Source organism: Vidua chalybeata, chromosome 27 (assembly GCF_026979565.1).
Source record: "Vidua chalybeata isolate OUT-0048 chromosome 27, bVidCha1 merged haplotype, whole genome shotgun sequence".
NCBI classification, from domain to species: Eukaryota; Metazoa; Chordata; class Aves; order Passeriformes; family Viduidae; genus Vidua; species Vidua chalybeata.
In genome coordinates this window covers 4,279,968-4,294,911 of record NC_071556.1, presented here as the reverse complement: position 1 = coordinate 4,294,911, position 14,944 = coordinate 4,279,968, and the positions used below count along the sequence as shown (strand labels likewise).

Here is a 14,944-nt window from a genome sequence, read left to right as displayed (position 1 = left end):
CCATGACCCGGCTCTGGATTTCCTGGGAATTTGCAGCAGAGCCCCATCCTTGCGCTCAGGCCCCTCGAAGGAGGCTGCTGTTATTTCAGGAACGGTTGATGGAGTTTTATTAAGATTTTATTCCTGTTCCCTTAGTAACTCAAAAGACACAGGCGAGGAAATTGCTTAATAGGGACAGAGCTCACAAAGGAACAGGATCACTGTCAACAATTCCAGGAGGCTGTGCCCAGGTTTTTCTGGGAATGAGGCACGAATTAAATGTTAATTTGGGAACGGCAAATACCTCATGAGATGCTCATTGCGAACAAAGGAGGGAGTCAGCACAGAGCCAGGCAGGATCTGGGTGTGATCCAGGTGGGATGGAGGGCAGGATCCAGGTTTGGGGTGGAAGGACCTTAAAGCCCACCCAGAGCCAACCCTGGCACCTTCCACTGTCCCAAGCCCTGTCCAAGCCAGCCTTGGGCACCTCCAGGGATGGGGCAGCCACAGCTGCTCTGGGAATTCCATCCCAGCCCCTCCCCACTCTCATCCTAACAAATTCCTCCCTCATTTCCACCCTGAATCTCCCCTCTTTTCCCTTAAAACCATTACCCCACCCTCCTCTTGCTCACAAGTGAAGCATTAGAAAATTTCCCTGGAGCGTTTTTTTTTTCCCCACGATTTTTGGTGCCTGAACTCCTCAAAGGTGGGGAAAGGCTTCACTGGCAGGGCCAGGGGGGTCCCTCCCTCCTTCCCTTCACCTCCACAGCAGCAGGTCCTGGCATTCCAGCTGTGTCCCAGCTGTGTCCCAGCTGTGTCCAGCGGGACAGAGGCAGCTCCGTGCCCCTCTGGACACCCTGGTGCTCCCCCCGGAGCTCCTGGAGCAGCTGGAATCTCTGCATTGCCTTTTTCAGTAAATGCTGGCTGCCTCTGGAGCACATCCAGGGGCTCTGCCAGGGAAACCTGAACTTCCAACGGGATCAAACCCCGGAGCACGGAGCTGGCCCCAGCCCCTGGGGGTTTGTGCCCCAGTCAAAGCAGGTGTGAGGCTCCTGGAGAGCTCAGGGCTGTTCCCACTGTTTTACGGGGTTGGGACCATCCTGATTTTCCTCTCTCCCCTTGCTGTGCACCCCAAAGCTGTGTTACCCCTGGAAATCTGCCCCAAGGGCTTCTCCTCTCTCCTGCCCCAGCACAGCCAGGCCCAGCAGGAATAAATTCCATTACAGGAATCCGATTCACTGGGATCCACTGGGATCCACTGGGATCCACCTCCCCTTCCCAGCTTCCCTGTTATTCCCTGCCAGGGTCAGACCCTTCTTCCCACCCTGTCTGTGCCCAGGGGGATGCTGAGCCCCCCCCTGCACCTCCAGCCTGGCTGTTCCCGACCCTCCAGTGGATCCATCCCACCCTGGAGAACCGGGCACAGCCCGGAGCAGGCAGTGCCAGCCCTTCCCAAGGATCCAGCAGGATCCAGGGGCTCCCTCCCAGCCCCTCTCCATCCCCCAGCCCCATGGGATGGACAAAGGGATCCAGGAGAGATCCTGCCCTGGGTCTGGGCCGTGCCCAAGGAGGATCCTGAGCCTCGTCAGGATTCCTTGGATGTCTGGTGTCCCCTCACATCCCAAACCCTGCTGCCAGGATCTCCTCCAGCTCGGGCAGCTCCCTGCTGGAGCAGCCTGTGGATGATGGGAAGGGCTCCAGCACCTCTCCCGAGCCATGGAGATGCCATGGGAGCTCTCCCAAGCTGAAATCCTGCCTGGACCCGGCAGTTTGGGGCAGATGGACCCAGGATTCAGGGAGATCCGAGTGGATGAGCCCCATGGAGTGTCCGGGATGTCCCATCCCGTTTGGGAGCAGCCCAGGGGAAGGCTCAGCCCAGCCCCAGCCAAGCAGGGATGGATTTCCCCAAATCCCAGGCTCTGAGACCCCTGATCCTGCCAAGGACCCTTCTCCCAAACCGATCCAACCCCAGGAAAAGCTGTCCCCACCCCAAATCCCGGCTGCCTGCCCTCTGCACCCAGCCTGGACAGCACCACTGGAATATTTCCTGGCTGCCAGCCCCTGAGCCCACCCAGCAGTGCGGGGCTGGGGGTCCCTGGCAGCTGGCAGTGCCAGCTCTGCTCCCTCGGGATGCGGTACCTGGCTGCCCCGGGATCCCGGCTCCATCCCCGGCCATCCCGAGGCTCCCGGAGCTGCCGGGGAGCGGCTGCGCTCGCTGCCGCCGGAGCGGGTTCCTATGGCGATGCGGAATCAATTAGAATAAAAGGTGGAGCGCAGCAATTGGAGCCGGGAGAAGTTTCCTGAGGCGCCTGCCTGGGAAAGCCAGACTGTGGGAGTGCTCGGGCTCTGGGGCTGAGCTGCGCCCCCGCCCCAGCTCCGCATCCCTGTGCTCCCAAAAAAAACCCCTCTGATCCCCCGGGAAGCTCCTGCAAACCAAAATCTTCCCTGCTGACCCTTGGGAAGCTCCTGCATCCCAAAAAGACCCCCTCTGATCCCCTGGGAAGCTCCTGCATCCCAAAAAACCCCTGCTGATCCCTGGGAGGCTCCTGCATCCCAAAAAATCTGCTCTGATCCCTGGGAAGCATCTGCATCCCAAAAACCTCCCGTCTGATCCCTGGGAGGCTCCTGCACCCCTGTGCTCCCAAAAAAAAAACCCTTTGATCCCCCGGGAAGCTCCTGCAACCCAAAACCTTCCCTGCTGACCCTTGGGAAGCTCCTGCATCCCAAAAAGACCCCCTCTGACCCCTGGGAAGCTCCTGCATCCCAAAAAGCTCCCTGCTGATCCCTGGGAGGCTCCTGCATCCCTGTGCTCCCAAAAAAACCCCTCTGATCCTCCGGGAAGCTCCTGCAAACCAAAACCTTCCCTGCTGACCCTTGGAGATAATCACGTGTTTTCCTGCTCTGTCCAGCTCGGTTCTGATGGAATTGGGGTTTCTGGGAGGTGCCCACGGGGAGTTTTCCACACTCCAGCAGTGCAGGGAACGCTCGGTGCCCGGGGCACAGGGCAGCCTCAGCAGGGGCAAATTAAAATCGTTTTGCTTGTATGGATGGACAATTCCTGAAGGTCTCCTTCCCACCTGCTCCTGGAAGAGCCAAGTGAGCCTGGTGTGGCTGCTCTGGCAGTTCCCAGAGTTCCTCTGGAGAAATCCATCCTCTGTCCCCATCTCCAAAGCCCAAATGTGACCAGGGGTGCTCAGTGCCTCCCTCTCCATCCATCCATCATCCATCCATCATCCATCCCTCATCCATCCATCCATCCATCCATCCATCCATCATCCATCCCTCATCCATCCATCCATCCCTCATCCATCCATCCATCCCTCATCCATCATCCATCCATCCATCATCCATCATCCATCATCCATCCATCCATCCATCCATCCATCCATCCATCCATCATCCATCCATCCATCATCCATCCATCCATCATCCATCCATCCATCCATCCATCCATCCATCCATCATCCATCATCATCCATCCATCCATCCATCCATCCATCCATCCATCCATCCATCATCCATCCATCCATCATCCATCCATCCATCATCCATCCATCCATCATCCATCCATCATCCATCCATCCATCCATCATCCATCCATCCATCCATCCATCCATCATCCATCATCCATCCATCATCCATCCATCCATCCATCCATCCATCATCCATCCATCCATCCATCCATCCATCCATCCATCATCCATCCATCCATCCATCCATCCATCATCCATCATCCATCATCATCCATCATCCATCATCCATCCATCCATCCATCCATCCATCATCCATCCATCCATCCATCCATCCATCATCCATCATCCATCATCCATCCATCATCCATCCATCATCATCCATCATCCATCATCCATCCATCATCCATCATCCATCCATCCATCCATCCATCATCCATCATCCATCCATCCATCCATCATCCATCCATCCATCATCCATCCATCCATCATCCATCCATCCATCCCTCATCCATCCATCCATCCATCCATCCATCCATCCATCATCCATCCATCCATCATCCATCCATCATCCATCCATCCATCCATCCATCCATCCATCCATCATCCATCCATCCATCATCCATCATCCATCCATCCATCCATCCATCCATCATCCATCCATCCATCCATCCATCCATCCATCCATCATCCATCCATCCATCATCCATCCATCCATCATCCATCATCCATCCATCCATCCATCCATCATCCATCATCCATCCATCCATCCATCCATCATCCATCCATCCATCCATCCATCCATCCATCCATCATCCATCCATCCATCCATCCATCCATCCATCCATCATCCATCCATCCATCATCCATCATCCATCCATCCATCATCCATCCATCATCCATCCATCCATCCATCCATCCATCCATCATCCATCCATCATCCATCCATCCATCCATCCATCCATCCATCCATCCATCCATCCATCCATCATCCATCCATCCATCATCCATCATCCATCCATCCATCATCCATCCATCCATCCATCCATCCATCATCCATCCATCCATCCATCCATCCATCCATCCATCATCCATCCATCCATCCATCATCCATCCCCTGGATCCCTGGCAGTGCCCAAGGCCAGACTGGACAGGGCTTGGAGCACCCTGGGACATGGATGGGACTGGAAGATCTTTAAGGTCCTTCCCAACCCAAGGCATTTCAAGATTTTTGTCTCGAAATTCCTCTGCCTCTCCCGAAGTCCTTGACAAAGAGCCCCTGCCTGTGGGAATTGCTGCGTGGAGCTTCCCACTCTGCCCTCTCTCCTTGGAAAGCCCTCAGAGCTGGAAGAGATCCTGGTGCTGAGTTGTTCCTCTAACAACACAAAAAGCTGGATGGTCTCGGGGGAACTGGGGACAGAGGTGCCCTGAGGCACAGGGATTCAGGAATATTCAGGAATATTCAGGAACATCAATCCCAGCCCTGCCTCAGAGCCGGGATTTGGAGCTGCAGCCTCAGGGGGATCCGGGGTTTGGGGGATGCTGGAGGAATTCCAGGTGGAGACAGGAAAGGAGCTTGTTCCTGCTGGATAATGAAACGAGGTTCAGCCTTTGCATTGTCCCACACTCAGCCCTGCAGTTTGGGGAGAGGAAAATCCCAGTGTTTCTCTAATTTCCCTACGAAATGCCATAAACCTCCGGCAGGATCTGAGCCCTTTTTTAGTGCTGACAAAGGGATCTGTGGAACCCGCAGTGGCTGCTCTGGGTACAGCCCTGTGGCACCGAGTGACTGTTCCTGCTTGGAGGACAATCCCACACTTGGCTGCTCCAGTTCCAGGTAAAAAAACATTGCCCGTGGCTGGGGGAAAACCATTTGTGCTTCCTGCAGCTTCCAGCCATGGGAGGTTGGATTTAACTGCCAATGGAAATGAAAGAAAATCACCTTGTACTTCTTGGGAGCCTGGGTGGCTGCAGGAGGAGAAATTCCTCCACAGAAAGGGTGGACAGGCCTTGGAACAGGCTGGATTCCCACTCCTGCAGGGGGTTGAAAGCCATGGGGATGTGGCACTTGGGGACAGGGGTGGCCTTGGCAGTGCTGGGGATGGTCCTGGAGGCTTGGATTATTCTGGATGACACCAAAGCCCTCCCAGAACCCCTGGCACTGGTGGGGCAGGGACAGCTGCCACCCCTCCTGGGCAGCACCGATGCCCCTTCCCGAGGGCTGAAGCCTCATTCCCAACATTTCCCCCCGTGCCTGGTGCCGCTGAGTGTCCTGTCCTGTCCTCTCCTGTCCTCTCCTGTCCTGTCCTTTCCAGGCTCCCCTGCTCAAGCAGAGAATTCCAGCTCGCTGCCCCTTCCTGAGCCAAGCCCAGCCCTGCAGAGCTCTCCTGGACAGGTGAGGGATGTTTCACACCTGAGCTGTTCCCTGATTGCTGCAGGGGCTGGGAGCTCTCCCTGCACAGAATCCCAGCCCCAGCAGCTTCCCTGAACCACTGAGGAGAGGGCACGAGGGCAGTCCTGGTCCTTGGGATGCTCCAAAGAGGAACAGAGGAAAAGAAATTTCCTGGAGCAGGAATTTCCAGGGTCAGGCAAACACAGGGAGGAAACCCAAATTCCCAGGGAGCCCTGAGGTGTCCCCAGACAGGAACTGAGAGCTGCAGCCAGGGGAATCCATGGCTGTGGACAATCGACTTCCCAACCAAATTCCTACAGTTTTCCCTCAAAACCAGCCTTTCCTGGAGGTTTGTGACACCAAAAATGGGAGTGACAGGGGGGTCACTCCTGCCTGGCTGTGCAGGGGACAGGGAGCTCTGAGGACACGGTGACACCAGCAGGGTCCAGGTCCATGCAGCCACCCCAGGAGAGGCTTCGGCAGCTCCAGAGCCACAAACATTCCCTGATCCCTCTTTCCCTGCCTTTCATCAACAACAGGAAATTCCCAGTCCCCGTCTCTTGCTCTGGTCCTGTCACCGCTCCAGAGCCCAGGGAGGAGCATCCCACGCTCCCAAAATGAATTTTCATGCCAGCCCAGGTGACCCAGAGGCCACAAATTGTGTTGCCACATCCAGTGGGACACATCAATCTGCTCCTTAACTCCTGCAGAGAATCTCTGGATAATGAGGAGCATCCCATGGGCCGGCTCTTCCTGAAAGAATTTGTCACCATCCATAAATTGCTGGGAGATTCATTCCTGCCAGCCCTAAAACTGCACACAAAGTAATGGGATTTGTCCAAAGCCTTTAACAGGCTGTTCCCCTTGATTTAAAGGCTGTTGAAGTGTCTTTATTTTCTTAGCACATTATTAATTCACATTCTGGCTCCGAGATGCCTCCAGAGCTGATGATTTGGGAATCAGAGCAGGAAAGGGCAGCTGGAAGGGCTTAGGCAGCAAAAAATCAGCTCAGGGTAACTCCAGGCTGGGAATAAGCAAAGGTTATCCGTGCCTGGAGTTCTTCATGGAACGGCCACGCTCAGCTCCAGAGCTCCCAGGGCTCTGCACAAAAATATGGAAATTATTCCCTGTCCCCAACTTTAGGAATTGCAATCCCAGCTCCGAGGCTGGGGCAGCACTTCCTGAGATGCTGGGAAATGTCAGCTGCAGCCCCCCCAGGGGGTTTCCAGCTTCCCGAGGCCCCTGCCCTGCCCAAGCACAGTTTAAGGGGTGTTTCCCTCGGGTGGGGTCTCTGAGCCCCAGGGGGAGGAAGTTCAGGATTTCATCAGTGCCACAAACCGCGGGGACGCCTCCTGAGAACTCCCGGCTCCGGGATCCGTCCCTGGGGATCAAAACCTGGGGAGGGCTCAGCCCAGTGCCACTCCCAGTTCATCCCAGTGCCACTCCCAGTTCATACCAGTGCCACTCCCAGCACATCCCAGTGCCACTCCCAGTTCATCCCAGTGCTGAGTCCTGACCCTTCCCAGTGCCACTCCCAGTTCATCCCAGTGCCATTCCCAGCACATCCCAGTGCCACTCCCAGCACATCCCAGTGCCACTCCCAGTTCATCCCAGTGCCACTCCCAGCACATCCCAGTGCCATTCCCAGCACAACCCAGTGCCACTCCCAGCACATCCCCGTGCCAACTCCTGACCCTTCCCAGTGCCATTCCCAGCTCATCCCAGTGCCACTCCCAGCACATTCCAGTGCCAGCTCCTGATCCCTCCCAGTGCCATTCCCAGCACATCTCAGTGCCACTCCCAGCTCATCCCAGTGCCACTCCCAGCACATTCCAGTGCCAGCTCCTGACCCCTCCCAGTGCCACTCCCAGCCCGTCGCTCCCGGCTCGGTGCCCGGCTCAGGTTGCCATGGCAGTGGGATGTCCCCACGCTGTGACATTCCCCACGAGGTCCCGACCCCCCCGGTGCCGGGGGTCCCGAGCCCGGCGCGGCTCCCGGCTGGAATTGGGCTGGGCTCGGGTCCGTGCAGCTCCCGGGCTGAGCTCGCTGTGGGATCGCCGCTGCTTCCCGCCCAGGAGGGAATTTTTTCCTCCTGAAATGCCTGATTCACATTCTCCATTTCAATCATCCCCTGGTTTTATCTGGGAATCTGCTCCAGGATCAGGGAGCTGCCCGCTTTGAGGGCTCTGATCTCCCGGGATCAGAGCTGGAGGGAATCGCTTCCAGAATCGTGGAATGGTTTGGGTTGGAAGGACCTCAAAACCCACCCAGGGCCATGGGCAGGGACACCTTCCACTGTCCCCAAGCCCCAGCCTGGCCGTGGACACTTCCAGGGATGGGGACTCCACCTGTCCCAGGGCTGGACAACCCTTTCCATGAAGGAATTTCCCCAATATCCAATTTAAGCCTCCCCTGGCACAACTCGAGGCCGTTCCCTCTTGTCCTGTTGTTCCCTGCGAGCAGATCCCGATTTCCCCTGGCTCCTCCTGTCAGGAATTACGGAACGTTTATAAATACAGCCTCACATTGCCTTATCCAAACGCCCAAATCCAGCCCCAAAAGCACCTGGACATTCCAAACTCCCCCCAAACCCACCCATCCAAGGTCATGTGCAGTGGGAGAGCCTGGGAAGGGGACAGGCATCAAACCCAGGCGTTTCCCACGGGCAGCTTGTGCTGCCTCATTTTGTGTTAATTTGCATTTTTTTCCTGGTCTTTATGAGCCATTAAAAGAGGATGGGGCAGCACGAGGCTTCCCTCAGCACAAATCCAGGCAGAAGTTTACAGGAATTCAGCCTGGAAAACAGGGAGGGCGTTTCTGCTGTGTGCAAACAACCCCAGAAATGCTGAGTAATTCCTGGAGCATGGGAAGCAATCATTACTTTTAATTACCAATTAAATGACTCGGTAATTTCTTGCATTCAAGCAGCAATGGAACTGCAAACAATGCCAGGCAAATCGGGTCTTTAGCATTTAATTACCGGGCTCTGCCATGAATTATCGAGCAAATGGGCAAAGACTCAGCTCCGAAGAACTCTGGTGCTGCAATTAAAGGATTTTTAATCATTCCTGGGTCGGAGTCGCTGTTTGGAGCCGCCCTCCACGTGCGCCAACACCCAGAGCAGCGGCCGAGGCTTTGTGTGGATCACCGAGCTGAATTCCCCCGAAATAATCCGGGCTGGGAACACACAAGAGTGGGATTGTCAATCCCAGCCCGTCCAGCTTTGCTCCTGGCACAGAATTCCAGACTGGGTTGGGTTGGAGGGACCTCAAATCCCACCCAGTGCCAGCCCTGCCACGGCAGGGACACCTTCCACAGTCCCAGGCTGCTCCAGCCCGGCCTTGGGCACTGCCAGGGATGCAGGGGCAGCCACAGCTGCTCTGGGAATTCCATCCCAGCCCCTTCCCACCCTCCCAGGGAGGAATTCCTTCCCAAAATCCCACCCATCCCTGCCTGCTGTCGGTGTGAAGCCATTCCCTGTGTGCTGTCCCTCCATCCCTTGTCCCCAGTCCCTCCCAGCTCTGCCTCGGTGCCCGCCCGCCCCTCGCTCATCTCTGGCCCCAATCCCATTAACTCCCGATGAAAGCAGCGCCGCTGCTCCCGTCCCGGCCGCCCGGGACAATCGATCCCCCCAGGAGGGCTCGGTGATCAATCCCGGCCTCTCCCGCCGGCATCCCGCTCCTCCCAGCCCTCCCAGCTCCTGCCGCTTCCTCCCGCGGGCTGGCAGCAATTTTGGGAGCTGCCGGGGCTCTGCAGGGTGGCGGCAGAAGGACAAACCCCACGCAGGGAACTGGGACAGACAAACTCTGCCAGGGCTTCCTGCTCCCACCCCTCTCCTCTGCTTCCAGCTCCCACCCGGGGTCAGGAACAAGGAGGAATTGCACAGGAAGAAGCTCTTTTGGGATAAGCTTGGGACATCCCGGAGTTATGGGGTGGTTTGGGTTGGAAGGGACCTTAAAACCCATCCGGTGCCACCCCTGGACACCTCCCGCTGTCCCAGGGTGCTCCAAGCCCCATAAAACCCGGGCTGGGAAGGCAGCAGAGGCTGAACAGAGGGAACGCTCCCAAATCCACGTCTGGACTCTGCCACTGGAAAGCTCCAAGCAGGGCTTCAGCCCAGGACTGAAGGCACAGAGCTCTCCAGGCAGGATCCCAGCCCTGCTGCTGGCTCCCAGAGCTCTCCCCTGGAGGGAACGATCCCATCCACTCCAGCGGGGGCAGCGGTGGCTCCAGCCCAGCCCCAGCGGCTCCTGCCAAGCGCGGAATGCGATGGGAGGAGCAGGGAGGAGCAGCCAGGGAAAGGCAGGGCTGGAGGGGCCAGCACGGCCCGAGCTTCCCCTGCCCTGGAATGCCAAGTGCTCCCCGGCCCAGCATCCCCACACAACCCTAAATCCAAGGAAAAATGGACTTTCCCAGGGCCAACACGAGCTGGTTGTTGTCATCAAGAAACTCCAGAGGCAACAAGAGCGACCCCCCTGCCTCGGGAATTCTCTGGAATTATTCAGCCCCTCCACCCACCCAGTTCAGAGGCAAACGGGAGCAGGAGAGGGAGGTGAAGAGGGAAAGCAAAGCCTTGCTGGATTTGATCCATGTCCTTCCCAAAAGCACGACAAGTGTCCCAGCCTCTCTCCGTGGGGAGCGTTTTAACCTGGAGAACGTCCCTGCATCCCTCATTCCTTCCATCCTTCCATCCCTGCATCCCTCATCCCTCTATCCCTGATCTCTCCATCTCTGCATCCCTGATCTCTCCATCCCTGCATCCCTCATCCCTCCATCCCTGATCTCTCCATCTCTGCATCCCTGATCTCTCCATCCCTGCATCCCTCATCCCTCCATCCCTGATCTCTCCATCCCTGCATCCCTCATCCCTCCATCCCTGATCTCTCCATCTCTGCATCCCTGATCTCTCCATCCCTGCATCCCTCATCCCTCCATCCCTGATCTCTCCATCTCTGCATCCCTGATCTCTCCATCCCTGCATCCCTCATCCCTCCATCCCTGATCTCTCCATCTCTGCATCCCTGATCTCTCCATCCTTCCATCCCTCCAGGCTTTGCAGGACCGAGCAGGAGACCTGAGGAGCTGAGGGACCACCAGCAGCACCCCCAGAGCAGAGCTGCTCCTCCTCCTCCTCTCCCCCTCCTCCTCCCCCGCAGTGCCAAAGCCTCTCCCGTCACTGAGATGAGCTGATAAAAATGCAGATCGATCGCAGGGCCAGGGCTCAGCTCCCGGAAATCGATGCCGTTCCCATGCTGCGAACTCCCGGTGATTTTATCTGCCCTCGGGAGGCTCAGAGCTGCAGGGAGGTGGGGGATCCCATTCCTGCTTCCCTCAGGGAAGGTCCTGCTCAAATCTGGCCACGGTTCCCAGCATTTGGAGCAAAGCAGGCAGGGAAAAGGACTGGGAGCTGCTGGTGGATCAAAGGGGCTGCCCTGAGCTTCTTGAGGCTCCCCAGATCCAGACTCTGCTCCAGGGATGGACAGGATTAGGGAAGCCAGGAATGGCCACAGACCCAGCAGGGTCCAAATCCCAGCAGGTCCCTCTGGCCCATCCCCAACTCTCACCTCAGCCAAAGGCTCCTCCATGGCTTCCCCAGAGCCAGGGATGTCTGGGCTGGGCTGGGGTGAGTGACACACACGGGACAGAGCAGGAGGGAAGGAGCATCCCCACTCCTGGACCCCAAGTTCTCTCATCCCACTGCTGGAACCCTTCCCCTTCCCGCTCCCCCTGTGCCAGGCAGGGACAGACAGGGGGACAGGATTATCCATCTGCAGCTGGGACCCCCAGTCCTGCCCCGGGGATCCGTGTCCCCCCCACTCCCTGCTCTGGGCTGCAGCTCCTGTGGATGCAGACTCCGGCCCCGTGCCAGGATCCCAGGCTGGTCCCGCCTGTCCCCGCCCCGTGCCAGGACACTTTGTGCCATCCCAGTGCCAAGCACTCTCCATCACTGGCTGATTTGTGTCCCTGCCATGCCCCAGTGGAGAGAGGCATTCCTGGAAGCACCTTGGCAGCCGAGCCGAGCTCTGCTCCGGCCCTGGCGCCGCTGCTCCGGCTGGGATCCCGACCCAGGGACACCGGGGCCGTGTCTGCCCCGAGCCTGGCACTGCCAGGGCAGGACAGCAGGTCCCTTGGGGACAAGGTTCCCTCCCTGCAGCTCTCAGGGAATGTTCCTGATGCCCCTGTCCTGCACAGCTCTGGAGATTCCACGCGTTTATCCCAACCCCTGCCCCTGGCAGCAGCTCCAGTTCCAGCCCCCTCCTTTCCTGGAGGAGCCTTGGGCTCATCCCACGAGCTCCTGACCTGGAAAGAAGAGGATCCCATGGATGGAGCAGCTCTGTGGGATCCAGCAGAGAGCAGCTGCTCCTTCCACAGGAGACAGAGCGTCCCCCAGCTCTCCCCTTCCCTGGAGCCCATCCCCATCCCTGCTGGAATGCTCCCAGCTGCCGATGCCCAACGGGGAATCCAGGGAGAAGGGAGTGCCCGGCCCCATCCAGGTGTTCCCTCATCCCACAGTCCTTGGGAAAGCTCAGCCAGCTGCTGGGGACACGTGGCCCAGCCCCAGCAGTGGCTCAGATCTGGATCCCAGTGTGGGATGCTCCAGGCAGGGATGAAGGAATGAAAGGAGAGCATTACAAAACCCTTGGAGCAGGGAAGGGAATTTGGCCGGCACCGCTCGCCCTCCCAGGCCTTAATCCCTTCGTTAGCACAGCCCGGCACAATTAAAGACAAACTCCCAGCCCTGCAATGCAGAGGGGCTGCGGGAGATCCCAGGAATTCAGGCACCGGAGTCTCCGGCCTGAGGAGCCCTTCCCACCCCGGGCAGCTCCGTGGGGCTGATCCAGGGCTTTTCCAGCTGAATTCCATGAGCTGGCACAGCACCAAGAGCTCTCCCAGCCCAGAGGATCCCTCATCCCTCCGGGCTGGGGCAGCTGGGAGCTCCAGGGCAGCAGGAGCATGGGGACAGTGAGGCTGGGATGGCAAAGCCACCTCTGCTCACACAGGGACACCAGCAAGGGAACTGTGGGATCATGGAATGGGCTCAGGGACACCTCAGGCTGCTCCAAGCCCCGTCCAGTCCGGGCTCCAGACCCATTCCAGGCTGGAAGAGGATCCAGTAGCTCCTGCCCTGCCTCTTTGGGAGCTCCCAGGTGTTTGTTCCTCTCCATGACCCCAAGTTGTTGCTCTCCTGTGGGCTCAGGGGTTTCTGCTCCAAACCATTCCCATGGACTGGTGAATTCCAGCAGAAGCCAAATGTGCTTCCAAAGAAAGGTTTGGATTCCAAAATTCCTCCCTGAAGGAGGTTCTGCCTGGTTGGTTGGGATGTAGAGACCAAGGTCTGCCAGGCCAGGAAGGGAAAGCCACACAAGGGCTTGGGAGGATGTTAAAATCCATGGATACACCTGTGCTGCCCAGTCCTGGGAGCTTCCCAGGCTCCAGGTCTGCACCTCAGGCACGTCCCAGCTTCCCAGCAGCATCCTGCCCTCCCCACAGCACAGAATCCTTCAGCAGGGTGGCTGTGGAATGGTCTGCTGGGTTCCTCCCTCGGGATTCCCGGCAGACCCTGGTAAGGCAGATCCAATGCCAGGCACGGCTGGAATGGGCAGGTTCTGTCCCACCAGCCAGGCACGACTGGGATCAACAATTCCAGACCCACTCCAGGTCCCTCTTTGGGTCACCACAGCTCTTCCCTGCATGTTCCAGCTCCTTCTTCCAGAAACAGCCTCCAGCTCCCTTCTAAACCCCAATTTTCCATCCCTGGCCTCACACCCTGGAGCACTCCCATCCCGCAATTCCCTCCCCATGGTTATCCCTTTAATCCCGGGTTTAAGGCCCCGCCCCGGGCTGCAGCCGCAGCCTAATGGCCCTTAAATTCCCCTTCAGGGAGCTGGGATCCATCAATTTGATTCTGTGGGGAATGTTTGGAGGCAGAGCCGCTCCAGCCGCCTGCCAGCCCAGCCCGGCAGCAGCTGCTCCCAAAGCAGGGCTCGGGATTTACCGGCACTTGGCAATTCCAGAGAGCTCGGCGCCGCCAGCCCGAGGGTGTCACCCGCTCCTGTCACCCGCTCCTGTCACCCGCTCCTGTCACCCGCTCCTGTCACCCGTGTCAGGCGCCGGGGGAGGCGCGGAGCTCACGAACCGCGGCTGCTGCTCCAAGCTCCGGCTTTTCCTGCAGCCGCCCACGGCCCTGCTGCTGCTCCAGCCCCGGGCCGGCCTGGCAGGGGCTGGGCACGGCCCGCTCCGTCCCGCTGAGCCCCGGGAACGCTGCCCCGGCCCCGCCGGCTGCGGGAGCAGCGAGCAGATTTCCCCGGCAGCGGGAGAGCCGCGGGGACAGCGGGACCCGCCCGGCCGGGGCCACCTGCAACAGGTGGATGGCTCCTTGGGGACAGCAGGCGCTGCTGGGTGGCCCTGGAGCTGTCCCAGATTATGGAATCAGGGAATTGTTTACATTGGAAAAGTCCCCCGAGATCACCGAGCCCATTCCCAGCGCTGGCCAGGCCAGCAGTGACCCACGTCCCCAAGTTTTGAAATCCCCGCAGGGATGGGGACGCCCCCGTTGCCACCGTGCCAGGGCTTGGACAGCTTTTCTGTGGAGAAATTCCCCCAAAATCCAACCTAAACCCTGCCTGGCGCAGCCTGAGGCCCTGTCCTCGTGCCCCAGCCGTCCTTTCCGGGGGGATTTGCAGCTCGGGGGTTCCACCCGTGCAGTTTTCAGGGATGATCCCACCTCTCACCTGACACAGGAACCGTGGGGAGAGACCCCGAACACATTCCCAAAGCTGCTCAGGGAAAAACAGAGCCTCACCCAAGGATCTGGGCACTGCCAGGAGCGGCTGGGGCTGTGCTGCCACAGCAACCAGGCAGATCCTGCTCCCACCGCGTCCCTCCGCCAGGAAAACCATTCCCAGCGCCTGTCCCACGCACAGCCCTGCCCGGGCACCACCTCGGAGCAGCACCGGAGTCTCCCTCCTCGGCTCCGGGACACCTTCCTGCCCAATAACAGCAGCTGGGATGGGGCAGAACCCCCCGGGAGTGGCAGGAAGGAGGGGATGGCAGCCAGGTCCTGGGAGCCCCAAAGCGCCGGCAATGCCACAGCTGGCACTGC

General features: G+C 58.6%; 1 protein-coding gene across 3 annotated transcripts in view; it reads right to left on the bottom strand.

The window, feature by feature from the left end:
- CTXN1 (cortexin 1) overlaps positions 1–14,944 on the bottom strand; it is a 95,518-nt gene that overhangs the window by 4,054 nt on the left and 76,520 nt on the right. The window contains exon 1 of one of the 3 annotated variants that reach the window (XM_053965954.1): positions 2,119–2,225. The exons of the other annotated variants lie outside the window; for them this stretch is intronic. The gene's annotated coding sequence lies outside the window, so the exon portion shown is untranslated. Of the gene's footprint in view, positions 1–2,118; positions 2,226–14,944 lie in introns of those variants that run through there. 3 annotated transcript variants of the gene reach the window in all.